The sequence below is a fragment of the Macaca nemestrina genome, chromosome 7, assembly GCF_043159975.1.
Source record: "Macaca nemestrina isolate mMacNem1 chromosome 7, mMacNem.hap1, whole genome shotgun sequence".
Classification (NCBI taxonomy): Eukaryota; Metazoa; Chordata; class Mammalia; order Primates; family Cercopithecidae; genus Macaca; species Macaca nemestrina.
This window is the reverse complement of record NC_092131.1, coordinates 74,979,190-74,993,180: the sequence shown is the minus strand read 5'-3', so window position 1 is coordinate 74,993,180 and position 13,991 is coordinate 74,979,190. Positions and strand designations below refer to the sequence as shown.

Genomic DNA, 13,991 nt, shown 5'->3' with positions numbered 1-13,991 from the left:
TCTCTGTAAGAATTGGCTTGATATTTTTTCTTCTCCCTTGTCATCATGGTCCAAATACGGGTATTGATAACCATGCATCATGACTGATTTTAAAAAAAGTTCCAAAAAGGCTTCTAAATGAAGGCTGTAATTTTGTATTGGATTTCTAGTGACATGAGCAAATCACTTGCTCTTTGCCCTTATGGATTTTATAATGTCATCAGAGTCTATCAATAAAATTATAGCCTACAGTTGAACACACACCATTCCTTACTGTATTGCATATGCAGGGGTGAAGGGAAGCAAATTCTAGCATGTCTGCTCTGGGATGCACTCCAGCAGGCTGTGTGTGTGTGTGTGTGTGTGTGTGTGTGTGTGTGTGTGTCTTCTTTTTCAATTGAGATCCACTGTACAATCAGTCCTCCAAGCTACAGATGAAGAGCAGTGCCTGAGTCTTACATAGGAATGTGTCTCTTGCTCCCACCTGCTGTGAGTGAAATTGACTAGAATGGTGCCATTCTGATCAATTTCATTAAGCATCAGACAATGCACATAGACATCATGGCAGTCCCCCTCCACCTGAGCTGTAAGCTTCCATCAGAGGGAAAGGTATACTGCCAGAGACCAGGAGCATATTGCCAGAAAAAAAAATTGAGAAGGCCACAGATGCTCCTGTAATGGAAGCAAATGTTAAAGCCACGTTTAAAAAATAAAGGTAGAAGGTCAAAACACAAACCCTGAAGCAGAAGACATTCAGCTATAGGAAAACAACGGTTCCAAAACTCTTTTGTAAATTGCAGAAGACATCTCTAGATAGTTGCCATATTCAGTCATTCTGAATCTTGGAGAGATTTAACATTTCACCTTAAGTGATTTGTAGGTATCCTGCCATCTTGAATCCTTCCTCTGTAATCTCTTACGTGTTCTCTTTGGAGCAACTGCCTGTGTCTACTTTTTGAAAAATTTCTGATTACACATAGACACACAGATCCGGCAAATGTGAAGGTCTAGGATTCTCTTTTACAAAAATTTCCTCCTGTCTCTGTTGTATGGTTCTTCCTTGTAGGCAGGATTTTCAGTGACTTGGCGTTCTGAATGTTACTGTGTATGATTATAAAGACAGGCTAGACAGGCTCTTGGCTGCTGCTGCTTTCCTCAGTTTACCTCAGTTTGGTGCTCACTAGCAACCACCTCAGGAGTGTAGAAAGGGGAGGAGACTGTTTTGAGAATTTAAATATTTCTGACAGGAAACATTTATGAATGTATCTGTTTCTTTTCTCTTTCCTTCCTCTCCTCCTTACCTTTCTCTCTTTTCCTTTTCCTTCTCTTTTCTGCCTGCCCTTTTCTCCCTTCTTCTTCCCTTCTCTTCCTCTCCCCCTCCTTCTTTCCCTCCCTTCCTTCCCTCCTTTCACTATAATACCATTTCAAGGACTAATTTACAGTAGGTTTAATTTCAATAGCACTGCTACTGGCTGTGTTGTTTACTATTTTTAATCATGACTTTTAAGGACATTCAGATCAGCAGCAGCATAATCATCTTTCAACACATACTTATTGAAGACATACTATATATGCAAGACATTGTCTCAACATTATTATTGCACTAATAAAAACAAAGCCTTGTTTAGCATGTACATTTAAGATATTGTTAATCACTTATTTTGAGGGGACTACACTTTGACTCTTTGTTAAAGGGCTATTTTAATTTTTAATAAAAGATTCTTTATACAGGATGTCACCATAGTGGGCTGATTGAACTTTTGGTGTGATTAAATGTTCAATAAAACTGTGTGACTTAAATATGGTAAATGGATCTATGTATTAGTTTGGTGCAAAAGTAATTGTGCTTTTTACCATTGCTTTCAATTGCGAAAACTGCAATTACTTTTGCACCAACCTAAATATATACATATAATTATTTTCCACTCTCTGGGCTACTTTTAATAATAGACTAAGTCCCATGAAATAGTAACTTTATCTAACTTTGATAGTTTATAGTAAATTTATAAAACAGAAAAATAAAAGCAGAAACTCTACCACTCAGAGGAAACTACTGTTAATAATTACGGTTTCTTTTCTCCTAAGTTCAGCTTTCTTCATTGTCCTCCATTTTATGTCTCTTTGCCATGTCTTTAATGTCACCTGGCTTTGCTGAAAATCTTCATACCCATACCTTTATGTGCCCCATAATTAAATCCTACTCCCAGGGAAGGTTATTAATGGCACTAAACCACAGGTTGCTCATTGCCACAGGTCAAATGAGAATCACAACAGGCCTACAAAGAGTTTCATTTTTAAAATAAGATGCCAGTGCTTCCAAAAACTGGAAGATGTTATATTAAAAAATCTGGATTTTAGTCTTCTTTCTGAAAGGAAGATCTGGCAACTTTGGGGCCACATTCCAATCTAGTAACAAATGTTTTCATGAATAATGAATATGCCCTGTGTGCTGGGCAAGTGCTTTCCAGTTTTCCACAGGACCCACCATTCCCTGTTACTATTCAGCAGTGAGATCCAGTTTCCACTAATCATCATGCTTGCACTGCTTGCTTTCACCTAGTCATCATTGCTCATTTGCATAATTTTCTTTGATCCTGCAGGTATTTGAGTTTTTGTGACCCTTACTTTAATTCCATTTACAATACAATAGTCTAACCATTTCAGAAAATGAACAAAATCCAAACTATACCACTCTTCTTACATGTATGAATTTTATGAAAAGAGATATGACTAATCCAAATGAATGATTCTGAGAAGAAATCAAATAGAAGAAAATGAGAAAGACAGAAGGCATTTGAAGGACCATCCTGGGACACTTAATAGAACACCAACTTTATCTAATGCTAGTAAAGCTCAAATACTACCTCTAAGAAGTTTGGAAGTGTTGAGTAATTGGTGAAGTTATAGCTAGAGGCAGCTGTATATAAAATTCACTCTCCTAACAATGGTGTGTGTGTTTGTGTTTGTGTGTTTGAAAAGTGACTCAGTTCTACAACCATGGGAACATGGCCATGTTGCCCCATTGCCTTTGGTGTTTCATTGAAGTCCGCACTGTCTTTGTAAAGATGCCGTTGGAAATCACTGCCGTTTTCAGAAGTGAAGCTGAAGACTTAGTGATATTTTGTTGCCTGATAACTCAAAAGGACACTTTTGAGATGAATATCTCAGCCCAAACAAAACCAAATGAAATGCAGAGAGAAGACAGGTATATTTAAGAAAGGGCTCATGTAAAGCGTCCTGTGACAGGCGGGCAACAGGATATCCGCCTTGGTCAAGGATCGTGTTGAGCTGTCAGTTCAGGGGGAAGTGCTCAGTCATGTAGTACACATTTTGTGTATTTCAACCAATTATTCAGTGGATTATAGGTTCTGATACTAAAGTTATTTGTGGAGGCTTTGTGATGGGGGCACATTGAGAAAATTGCTGGCTTTCATTGCCCCATTTCAATTAAGTAGTCTCTACATCAGCTTCCAAATCATGTGCTTTCCTCCATCTGAGAACTCTCAACAGTTGGGATTAATGTTACTATTAATGTTACATTAATGATTTGTTCAAAATCCAGAAATTCAGTGCTGACTTTCAATTAAGATAACTGAAACTTTTCAGTTTTATATGTGCTTATATTATGATACAATCTTTTGTTTTTCCATGAGCAACTTGCAAGCTCATGCAATAAATTTTTAAATGTGCCTAATTATTTTATTTTTATGTTACATATTTTAAACATTTGTTTTCTACATAGAAATGTTACTAGGCCTGGTGTGTTGGCTCAGGCCTATAATCCCAGCACTCTGAAAGGCCGGGGTGGGCAGATCACTTGAGGTCAGGAATTTGAGACCAGCCTGACCATCATGGCCAAACCCCATCTCTACTGAAAAATAGAAAAATTAGCCAGGTGTGGTGGTGCACACCTAGAGTCCCAGCTACCTGGGAGACTGAGGTGGGAGAATTGCTTGAATCTGGGAGGTGGAGGTTGCAGTGAGCCGAGAGAGCATCACTGCACTGTAGCCTGGGTGACAGAGTAAGACCCTGTCTAAAAAAAAAAAAAAAAAAAAGTTACCAATATTTGTCATCCTGTTACTTAAGTAGACTTGGTTAGAATAACTAAATTGTAATTCCTCAAAGGCAGATTTTTATGAGAGTACTAAGCACCTAATAAAGGAATAGCAGCTTATCAGAGGACTGAGCACTTTTTTAAAACGCGTGTAGGGTCCAGGGAAGACTTGGTTCCTGAGTAATGGAAGCCTAGAAACAGGCATTTCCTATGTTGTCTCACTTTAAATGCTTCTATGTGAAATATCATGGCTCTTCAAATTAAATCTTACATGATAATCCCTGCCACATAAAACATTTAGGCTCCTTATATATGTAGTCTTATGCCATAGAGCCACCCTGCCAACAAGGGCCAAACCTATTAGAGATGGGAAGTACAGTAGTTAATTAAAAAGCAAAGAATGATTCTAATTACAGTAGTTAGGTCTGTGTTACAAAGCTTGGTAGAGACCCCAAGATACCATCAATTGTGGCAGCTTCTTAACCCAGACTTGGGACAGGATCTGAGAACGTAGTTCAGGAAGCACTGTCTGTGCAATATGTTGTGTGTTGATTTGTATACGTTTTCTCCTCCGTAAGAGCCTGTAGCTGCCATCAGGTTTTCAAGGGTGTGACGCACGGAAAAAGTCAATCACTGAATGGAATCACATTCCATCGCCAACCAGCAGCCGGCAAATTATACACCGAACAAAGCACTGCTTTGGGATTTCGAGGGGGCCATAAAGGACATGGAAACCCTGGCTGCATGCTAACGGACTCAGTCGTCTGGTTAAGACCCTTGTGGGATAACTTGAAGAAGGGACGAAGACTTCTCCCAGCCATTCCAATTCCAGCTCTCTTTTAGAGGCGTGACCAAGCCAAGCATTTTCTCCAAATACTTCTCAGGCCCTACTATTGCAAAAAGTAGGGAAAGGATGGCATTTGATAGCACTATTTGGCCAATCATTTATTGGGGAAAAAAAATGCCTTTAAGCATCAAGGCACTTCTCATGCTCAATATGGATCCAGTAAAATATATTTTCATTTTTTCAGAAAGTAATTTTTATATTAAAAAGTTTGCTAAAGAAAGTCCAGCAGATAGTTAGGCTCCACACCCTATATGCAAAAGAAATGGTCTTGCCATGTAGAAATTAACAATATTTTGATATCTAGCAGCTCATTCAGATATGGATATATATTATCTCCATATCTTTAAAGATATATAGCTATAATTATATGATCTCAACACATGCTGCTTTAGAAACTGCCAGTTCTTGTTGAACATATTGTAAAGTATTTCTAAGCCATTGAATATTTTTGAAGGTCTTTGTTCAGTATCTTGAGAATATCCTATACTTTAAAGCTTATTAAAAATGCAGTAAATATCCTTTTTGGCTATATGTTTGTTTACATACTTGGTTATTTTTTCTTAAGGGTTTCTATAAGTTAGCATGGGCCTAAAGTGGACAAATTTCTAAGCCTTTGGATATGTAGTTGCTAAAGTGTTTTCTAGAAATTGTAATAATTTAGGCTCCTGGCAACCATACATGTGCTTTTGGAATCTGGATGAAAGGTGAAATAACAATATGTGTCTTAAAAAAAACAGATAAGTGAGAGAAGGAGTGTACAGTTTCTTGAGGCTGATGAACTTGTATTCTCAGTTGTAGTGTTTAAAAAGAGGGACCATTTTACTTAGTGATCTCTATTTCACAAAGGAACGTGGATAAAGTATAATGGTGTGTTCACTGGTGTCAAGTAAAGCATATGCTATGTTTGCCAGTATTCACTTGACCATAACTTAAATTTTTCATACATAAAGATCTTTAAACTTGTCAAAGCATACTTTTTCCCTTCCAAATGTGTTATATCAAGCTTGAAAGTCTTCAGAAGCTTTCTTCCACTTAGTTGTGCTTTCAGAAGTGTTTGAAATCACACTTAAAGAAAATTAAAAGAAAAAATGAATTTTCCCTCTAGAAAGGTCATTTGAATTTGAATTCCAAAGCAATTTAGTTTGGGACTTATAGCAATTAACAGCAAATCTATCTACTCCAAATTGGAATAGGTGTTTATAAGCCTGAAAATAGGAGTTTTATTGGATATTTCATTAAGGAATTAAGTTTTCATTGCAATTATTATGAAATTTATAAGGGTGATTATAAATTAAATAAAATTTTATCAGTGACCTAATTGTCATATAAATATAATAGAAAAAAAGGAATCAGGATTTTATTCCTATAGTGGCAATATTGCACATTAGTGATAAGAACTTGAGTTATCTTGCCAAGGTTCAAATGACATCTCCAACCATCATTGGCCTTAGGTAAGTTACTTTTCCTCTCTCTGTTTGAATTTTCTTGTGGGGCAATAAGACTTCTGGGAGGACCAAGGATCCTGGTTTGCCCAGGAATGTCCTGTTTTTAGCACCTAAAATCCAGCATCCAGGGAAAGCCCTCTCTGAAACAAGAAAATTCCCAGTTTTGGGGGATGGGTGTGGAAAGCTGGAGGGAAAATAAAAAAAACTCATACAGTGCTCCCCCTGCCGATAGTGGCTGAAAACAATGCTGTTTTTAGCATCATTCATATCCAGCATAGACTACTAGCTTCCATAGTCACTGTTATCAGTTTTCCCCTTCACTGCTGATACTCACAACCATGAACTAGATGATGTTGAAAACACTTGGACCTTGACTGAAATATAGTAAGCATTCAAACATATTCACGTTTATCAATATATTAGGTTCCATGATGTTCTTTGATGGTGCTGTATACTGTTAAAAAAGCAGAAATAGCATGTATTCTTTCCTGTTATTCATATTATGAAAAATAGTACTGTAGTTCTTTGGAGTGGTAGAAATTCCAGCAATTGCCCTTTGCATAGTCAGTGAAATGTCCTGCCATCAAAGGGTGCCCACAGTTCCCTCTGATTTTTCCTTTCTGCAGAGATGCTCTGACCCTTTCAAATATTTAGCTGTGGACTTTCCTCTCAATGTGTGCTCACGACTCCTGTTACTGTTAATGGAAGTTACACATGTGTGCTCACCAGGATGAGAAAGCCTTTATCCCATGTCGGGCAAAGACCCGTGATCCTGAATCTCTTTCTAAACTTCCGACCTGAAGAGAGCAGTGCAGGGAATTGCTGCTTTCTCACTATATTAGCTTCTTCAATTTCCTTTTAATTGGAGCCTGCAACCCAGATTCTTGTAACTTCAGGGGGGTGAACGATACAGATTAAGATCTGGATGCTTTCCAGGAAGTTCTCAGCTGAAAGAACATTACACACACACACACACACACACACACACACACACAGTTGTGGCTATTCACAAATCGCATGCAGTTGCCTAATGAGTCCATATTTGCTTCTGAGTTTTCACATTTGCAAACTGCACTGCTGAGAAAGTAAGTGAAGTGTTCACCCATCTCTGAGTGTGAACTGATTGATTTGATGTACAGGAAAAATACTAGAATAGTCCAAATTGTAAACCAGTGGCACAGAACACAGAACCTTCAAATATAATATTTTACCCTTGTTCAGGACATTCATTTATCCTCAAGAATTCTTTTTAATGTATAAGACTTCAATTTATGTTTAAGAACTAGTAAACTATAGCAGTTTGACAGCCATTCACACTTAATTCTGTGCATTAAACCAACAGCATTCTTTTCCACAAACATCCATTGTTAGGACAATGCTCTCAGACAGAATTTATGAGAAATGGAATTATGTTACCAAGGAGATAGCATTTACTATAATGAAGAGTAGATCCTAGAAAATGGCCCCTTTTACAGCAGCTCAGAGCAGAGCCACAAAAGCAATTGATTGGTCTTGGCATTTAGTCTTATATCAGCTGTGTCATCCATAGCTTCAGGAGTGAGAACACTAATCTAAAGTGACATTTCTGTTCTGGCGGGCTTTTCTGCCCTGATGAAAGCAATTACTTCATTCCTAAATGATAATTTGCAGGAGTTTCAACCACTTTAATTGATAATTTTTTTTTTTTGTTCTGAGTTCAATTGTGAAGTGATTAGCTGATTTGGTAAATAGAAATTTAAGGTGTGAAATATACAAGTTGCTCCAAGGTAAAGTGCAATTTATTGGGTGGAAAGAAATTACTTGATAAAACTGCGGTTTTTTTCCGTTATTATGGAACTGCCAGTTATATAGCTCAAAGTTCTTGGGGGAAAATGAAGAACAAAACACTTTGATTCATGAGGTTTTTGGCAGACACCAAAGAATACAATGAATAGTTTGGTCTTGCTGTGGTTTATTCAAGGGTTATTTGAATCAAGGTGAACATCAGTTGAAAAGGACTGTGCAGACCTCTCAGCGTTCTTTATTACTATTCTAATGACTCATTCTGGAATTAAATCCTCTTATTTAAAGTGTTAAGAATGAAAATGCTCATTGGCTAAAACCAATTAATTTAATTATTAAGTTCAAACATACACAAGGCATTTTCTGAAGATGAGGGAAGGCATTCAGTTGAATGGCTTTAATTACTCTTTTGATCTATTTTACCACAAGTCAAATGGGTCAGGATTATCCCATCAGAATTTATCTTAGTTTAAAAACTGTAAGTATACATCTTGATTTTGATACTTTATCAAATGTTAGCAGTTGCAGATGTTTTTTGACATATTTTTTAAGCAATCAATTTCATATTTTCCTACATGTGGAAAAATAATGGTCATTTCACATGTTAAATGAGAAAAATAAAGCAAGAATGAAGGTCAAACTGATTTAGCACATCAAACAGTCTTTGTCAGCCAAGCTTAATATGTCCTGAGTTTGTGGAACAAATGAAATTTTGCTGCTATGTTACACTTTGCTTCCAAACAACCATTACAACTGGTTTTATATATTGTGTGAGCATCAGACCATCAAACAGTGCATCTTTACTGACGTGTTTCTGCAGTGATGATCTACAGCAGCAATCTGCCATTTATATAAGGGCAAAATGTGCATCTATATTTAGTTGTGAAATTGGCCTATTATACTCTTGATGTTTACAGAGGCTAACATAAATTAATGATGACAGCTATGAGCAGTGCATTAGTTAAGCAGCAGAGTTCTTACCTTGAACTTGAAGGTTCCAGTTTTAACTTCCAGTGTATACTATCCAGCTTTCTTTACACATTAAAGAAGATTTCTGAAATTATTATCTTTTTTGGAGAGCATTAAACTACTTCAATTTGTGAGCTTTGTTGTGCATATCCTACCAGATAATAGTTGTTTGTGCATTTCTCAATTAAATTACCATTACCTTGTAAGAAAGTTGATATTTATAACCATGCCAAAAAAATATTCTTGGAAGAATTTTTTTCCTTTGAAGTAGGCTGATTTGATTGACTTTGAGCTCTATGTAATGTCAATGTGGGGTGGGCTGTTCTACTAAAAGTAATGAAGAAAGGGCAAGCATTGCTTATAGACTCTTTACTGTACTTTTTCCCTGGGAAGGCTCCTCATTCGGCTCTTGTCAGGGCAAGTGTAGGTATGGGAGTAACTATAGATTTCACCGTTAACTACGACCAGAGATCTGACAAGTATGCAGGTGTTCAAAGGTTCATGAGTTAAAATGCTGAAGCCTTTGATGAATTTTTGATGGCTGCATTTTTAATACAGGTCGACCTTCTTCCTTTGAGGCTGCATGCCAGATTAATTGATAAATAGTAGAAGTCTGTAGTGCTGGGTTCTCCTAAGCAAAACAAGTAGGAAAATCCATAAAAACCTGTCTGTCTGACTCCTTAGAAGTACTTTAAAAAGGTAAAATTTAAAATGGTTTTGACCCTGCTTCTCCTTTCCCCTATAGTTAGATAACCAAAACCTGCCATGTTCTTTTATAAAGACTAGATATTATATTCTAAAAGTTTACATGAAGGTGTTATGTGTTCCAACTACAGCTTGGAGAAGGATTTTTACATAGAGGTAGTGTGGATCTGTCAATAAGGTCAGTATCTGAACCTCCTTCATAAAAATTAATTATTTAAAAGTTGATTAAAATATAGCTATGAAGATATCACTGAAGAGGAAGAAATATTTGGTTAAGTTGGCTTCTATACTCTGTGGCTACCTATTTTTAATATTTGTTATCCTCTGTGGATGTACAGCTGTATTATTTCCATAATCATTATAACCATCTGTGTGAAGTGGGAAACCGAAGTAATCAATTTTTCAAAGCTAAATTTGATCAACCACAAAGGATAACTTACCTCTTTTAATTAAATAAGTCATCAAGTCCAAAGCTATCTGTTTTTCCCACTGTGGACAAGTGGCCCAGTAAACAATTGACCCCTTATCCAGCTTTGTGGTAGATTCACAAAGATTGCAAATTCTGAGTCAGTTTCATAATATTGGCTTTTTGATAGCATTAGCACCCTTTTTAAAAAACTTTTTTGGGGATACATTTTGCTAGCTTCTAGCTTGAAAAGAATTTCATGATTTGACCTTGCCCCCAAAAATAGAGGTTGAGGAGGCAGCTGCTGTCCAGCTTCCCCACTTCCGGGCACCACTTGTCCTGGGTGAGCTCTCCATGGTCCTGGATCTGGGGCTTTGCCTGATTTTCAAGAGAACTTTTAGGTTTGTGATCTTTTGACAGCTATTTTGAAAGATCATCTTGTCTAGGAGTACACATATACTCCTGATTAATAATTATCATTGCCATTTAAAAACCTTCCATAGGCATTTTCACAATCTTCCTGAGTAATCTGTTCTTGTAACAGCTGTTTAGATGTTCATTTTATAATATAAACAAAATTACTTGTCCTGCAATTGAATGTAACCTTTTATCTGTTACTATACTAAAAAAATGGCTCCTTATGACCCTGCACAAAAAAATTTATAAATCTTTAAGCATCTCCTAATATATTACTTGAACAACTCATTAAGTACACTTATGGTATACAATGAGTAGACCATAGACAAAATGAGGACTATAATAAAATGAAAAATGCATTATGTCAGAACCAAGGAATAGAAATTAGTGAGAAGAGAGTGCACACTATTAATGGGCATTGCAGGCCTTAGAAGGAAAGAACAATCAATGTGAAGTGAGCTTAGGTTTCCATTTAACATGTCTTATACAGCATTACTATGTGTCAGGCACCACTGTAAAGATCTTATTAAAAAAAGACTCATTTCACTTAATTCTAACAACAACCTTATAGAGTATTATCCCATTTCACAGATGAGAAAAAGTGAGGCAGTAAAATCACCTCAAATGTATATAATTAGTAAATAACAAAACCAGGATTTATACCCAGGCTGGCTAGCTTCACAATCCGTTCTCTTATAAGAAGAAATTATAGACATTAGGCTGGGCATGTTGGCTCACATCTGTAATCCTAGCAATTTGGGAGGCCAAGGTGGACGGATGGATCACTTGAGGTCAGGAGTTCGAGACCAGCCTGGCCAACATGAAAAATTAGGTGAACACGGTGGTGCATGCCTGTAGTCCCAGCTACTTGGGAGGCTGAGGCAGGAGAATCACTTGAACCTGGGAGGTGGAGGTTGCAGTGAGCCAAGATTGCACCATTGCACTCCAACCTGGGTGATAGAGTGGGACTCCATCTCAAAAAAAACCTAGAATAATAGACATTAGATGATTAGCCTTTTGAGAATCTGAAAATCATTTACTATTTCTCCTATCTATCTACCTATTTATATGCACACACAATAATGCATACAATATCCACATACACACATACATATATGTGTGTTTTGAAATTATTGACATTGTTTTTGTTGGTGGCAATAATGTTTTGTGAGGATAATGTAGTCATCAAAAGGAGTTGAAATTTTCATTTGCTGAGGATTCATGAAGAATCTGTTTTCTGCTATTCATAATCTAAGTGCAAGAACATTAGAGCAACGGGAAGTTTAGGCCCAGGGAGTAACTATTTGGGTCTGAAGTTTAATCAGATTTTAGATGGCAGAGATCGGCACTATAACATTTTACTCATGTACAACTAATCTATCTTTAGTACTCTAGACATAACAACCACAATACTTTCGTTTAGAACAAAACGTGCACATACAAAGTTTATTTTGGGTTTTAATATAGTTCTTAATCCAGTTTGGGGATTGCTTATAACTAGGCCCTACTTTACAAAAACAAGTGAAAGATTAATGCACAAGCTAGAGTGTCATTGTCTTAAGGTCTTTGTCTTCATCTGTTACACCAGCATCTCAACAACCTTTATAATCCTTTGGCTGTACTTTATTGCTGTTGCCCACAGAACCAATTACTACTTATTACAGACACAGTGATATCATTCTGAAAGTCTTCTAAACTATGGTCCCTGCATAATGATGCGATGTGGGAATCGTGGAAATCCTTTGTTATTAAGATTACTGCCAAGAAGATTACTTTAATAGGGGGACACTGTGTGCCTTAGAGTTAAAAAAAAAAAGAAAAAGACAAGGTGGAGAAGAGAAAACAAGGAGGTAGGATAGGAAGAGATAAAGTAAATTCTGACGTGCTGTTTTAGAAAAGTAGTAAAACATCAGAAAACATGTTAGGCAAGGCATCCAAAGGCATTAGTGTCTGCTTACTCCCCTTCCCTGAATGGATAGAGAAAAGCCATCTCCCTAATATATATCCTTTATAGCCTACTGAGTTGATACCTGTGATCTTGGGCTTTGTCTCCCATATGAAGATGAATTTTTTCCTTAGATTATTGATAAGCCTATAAATTAATTTCAATTTCAGAGTAATTGCTTAATCCTCTACTTTCCTTCAGTTGAATAAATTCCAGATGTAAATATTATGGTATATTACATAGGTAACAAATAAATACATTTGTGATCATTCTGAGTGACATGAATAAAGGAAAATTACATATAACATCATGTGAAGCTACTTTTGTAATTGTCTGTCCTAACTATTACCCAATTGTAAAATTAGTCCCTGATCCATGTCTGACCATGACATGTTTTATTTGGCTTGCGTGACTTTTTAAAGCTTTAATTTGTTAAAATACCAAAATTGGGAAATGTCATATAAAAGTTCAGATGTTGTCCTCTAGAAGTGCTGACACCAGGTGTGACTTTCCCCAAAGCGGCATTGGCTCAAACTGTGCTACCCCTTGGCCAGAGTTGTCCTTCAGTTCCTCCCAGTCCCCACCCGTCCTCTTCACTCACTGACATTCCCTACCTGAACCCCGAAAGCCCTTGAGTTCGTAACCCCTGCTCTAGAGCCCCATCATAGTCACTTACTGAACCAAAAGAAAAGTTGTAAGTTTAGCCCACCTTCTGGAGTAGTATTTAATTGCAAGAACACAAAAAGAATAAAGCACTGAACTTGAACCACTGCTCCTTCCCCTATGTACAAGTGTTAGGGAAAATATGTCCAGAGACATAGTTTCTTTTGGCACAGCTAACTTAAATGTTGGTAGATAAATTACTTTTATTCTGTAAAGGGAGGAATGTGAACTATTCTTGTATCCTAAGGTGTTAACCTGGATCCTAGTTGTACTTACACTTCATCAGATTCTAAGACATCTCTCACTTATGTAGCTTTCAACCAGCTAAAATTGAGCACTTGTAGAATTGAATGGAGGTTGGCCCAGTTATTGGGAAATAAGTGATAAAACATGTCTTTTCCTTGTAAATTAGTAATGTTTCTGCCTGACTTTTTCGCTTGAGATGTATCAAGGGACACAGATTTTGTCACCTGAGACTGCTGTTACTCTGAAGATGATAACATTAACTTGTCTAATTCTGAGAAAGACATTTGTTAGCTAATGTAGACTATTTTATTAATAGAGCAAACATAAAACTGGTTGGGTATTAGCCTAGCAAGTATCTGACCAGAGCATTATGTCATTACTTAGATTACATAGATATTCAGTAAGATATTTCAGGTGTGATTTCGGCAGTAAAATACAGTGTTTCCACCAGGAAACAATGTCAGGAATCCTATAATGTAATAGGGAATATTATTCTCCATAGTATATTAAAAGAGAATGGAGCCTCACTGCTG

General features: G+C 36.8%; 1 protein-coding gene across 17 annotated transcripts in view; it reads left to right on the top strand.

Annotated features, from left to right (window-relative positions):
• Positions 1 to 13,991, top strand: part of LOC105477952 (neuronal PAS domain protein 3) — an 861,371-nt gene that overhangs the window by 253,768 nt on the left and 593,612 nt on the right. The window contains exon 1 of one of the 17 annotated variants that reach the window (XM_011734859.3): positions 3,721 to 8,091. The exons of the other annotated variants lie outside the window; for them this stretch is intronic. The gene's annotated coding sequence lies outside the window, so the exon portion shown is untranslated. Of the gene's footprint in view, positions 1 to 3,720; positions 8,092 to 13,991 lie in introns of those variants that run through there. 17 annotated transcript variants of the gene reach the window in all.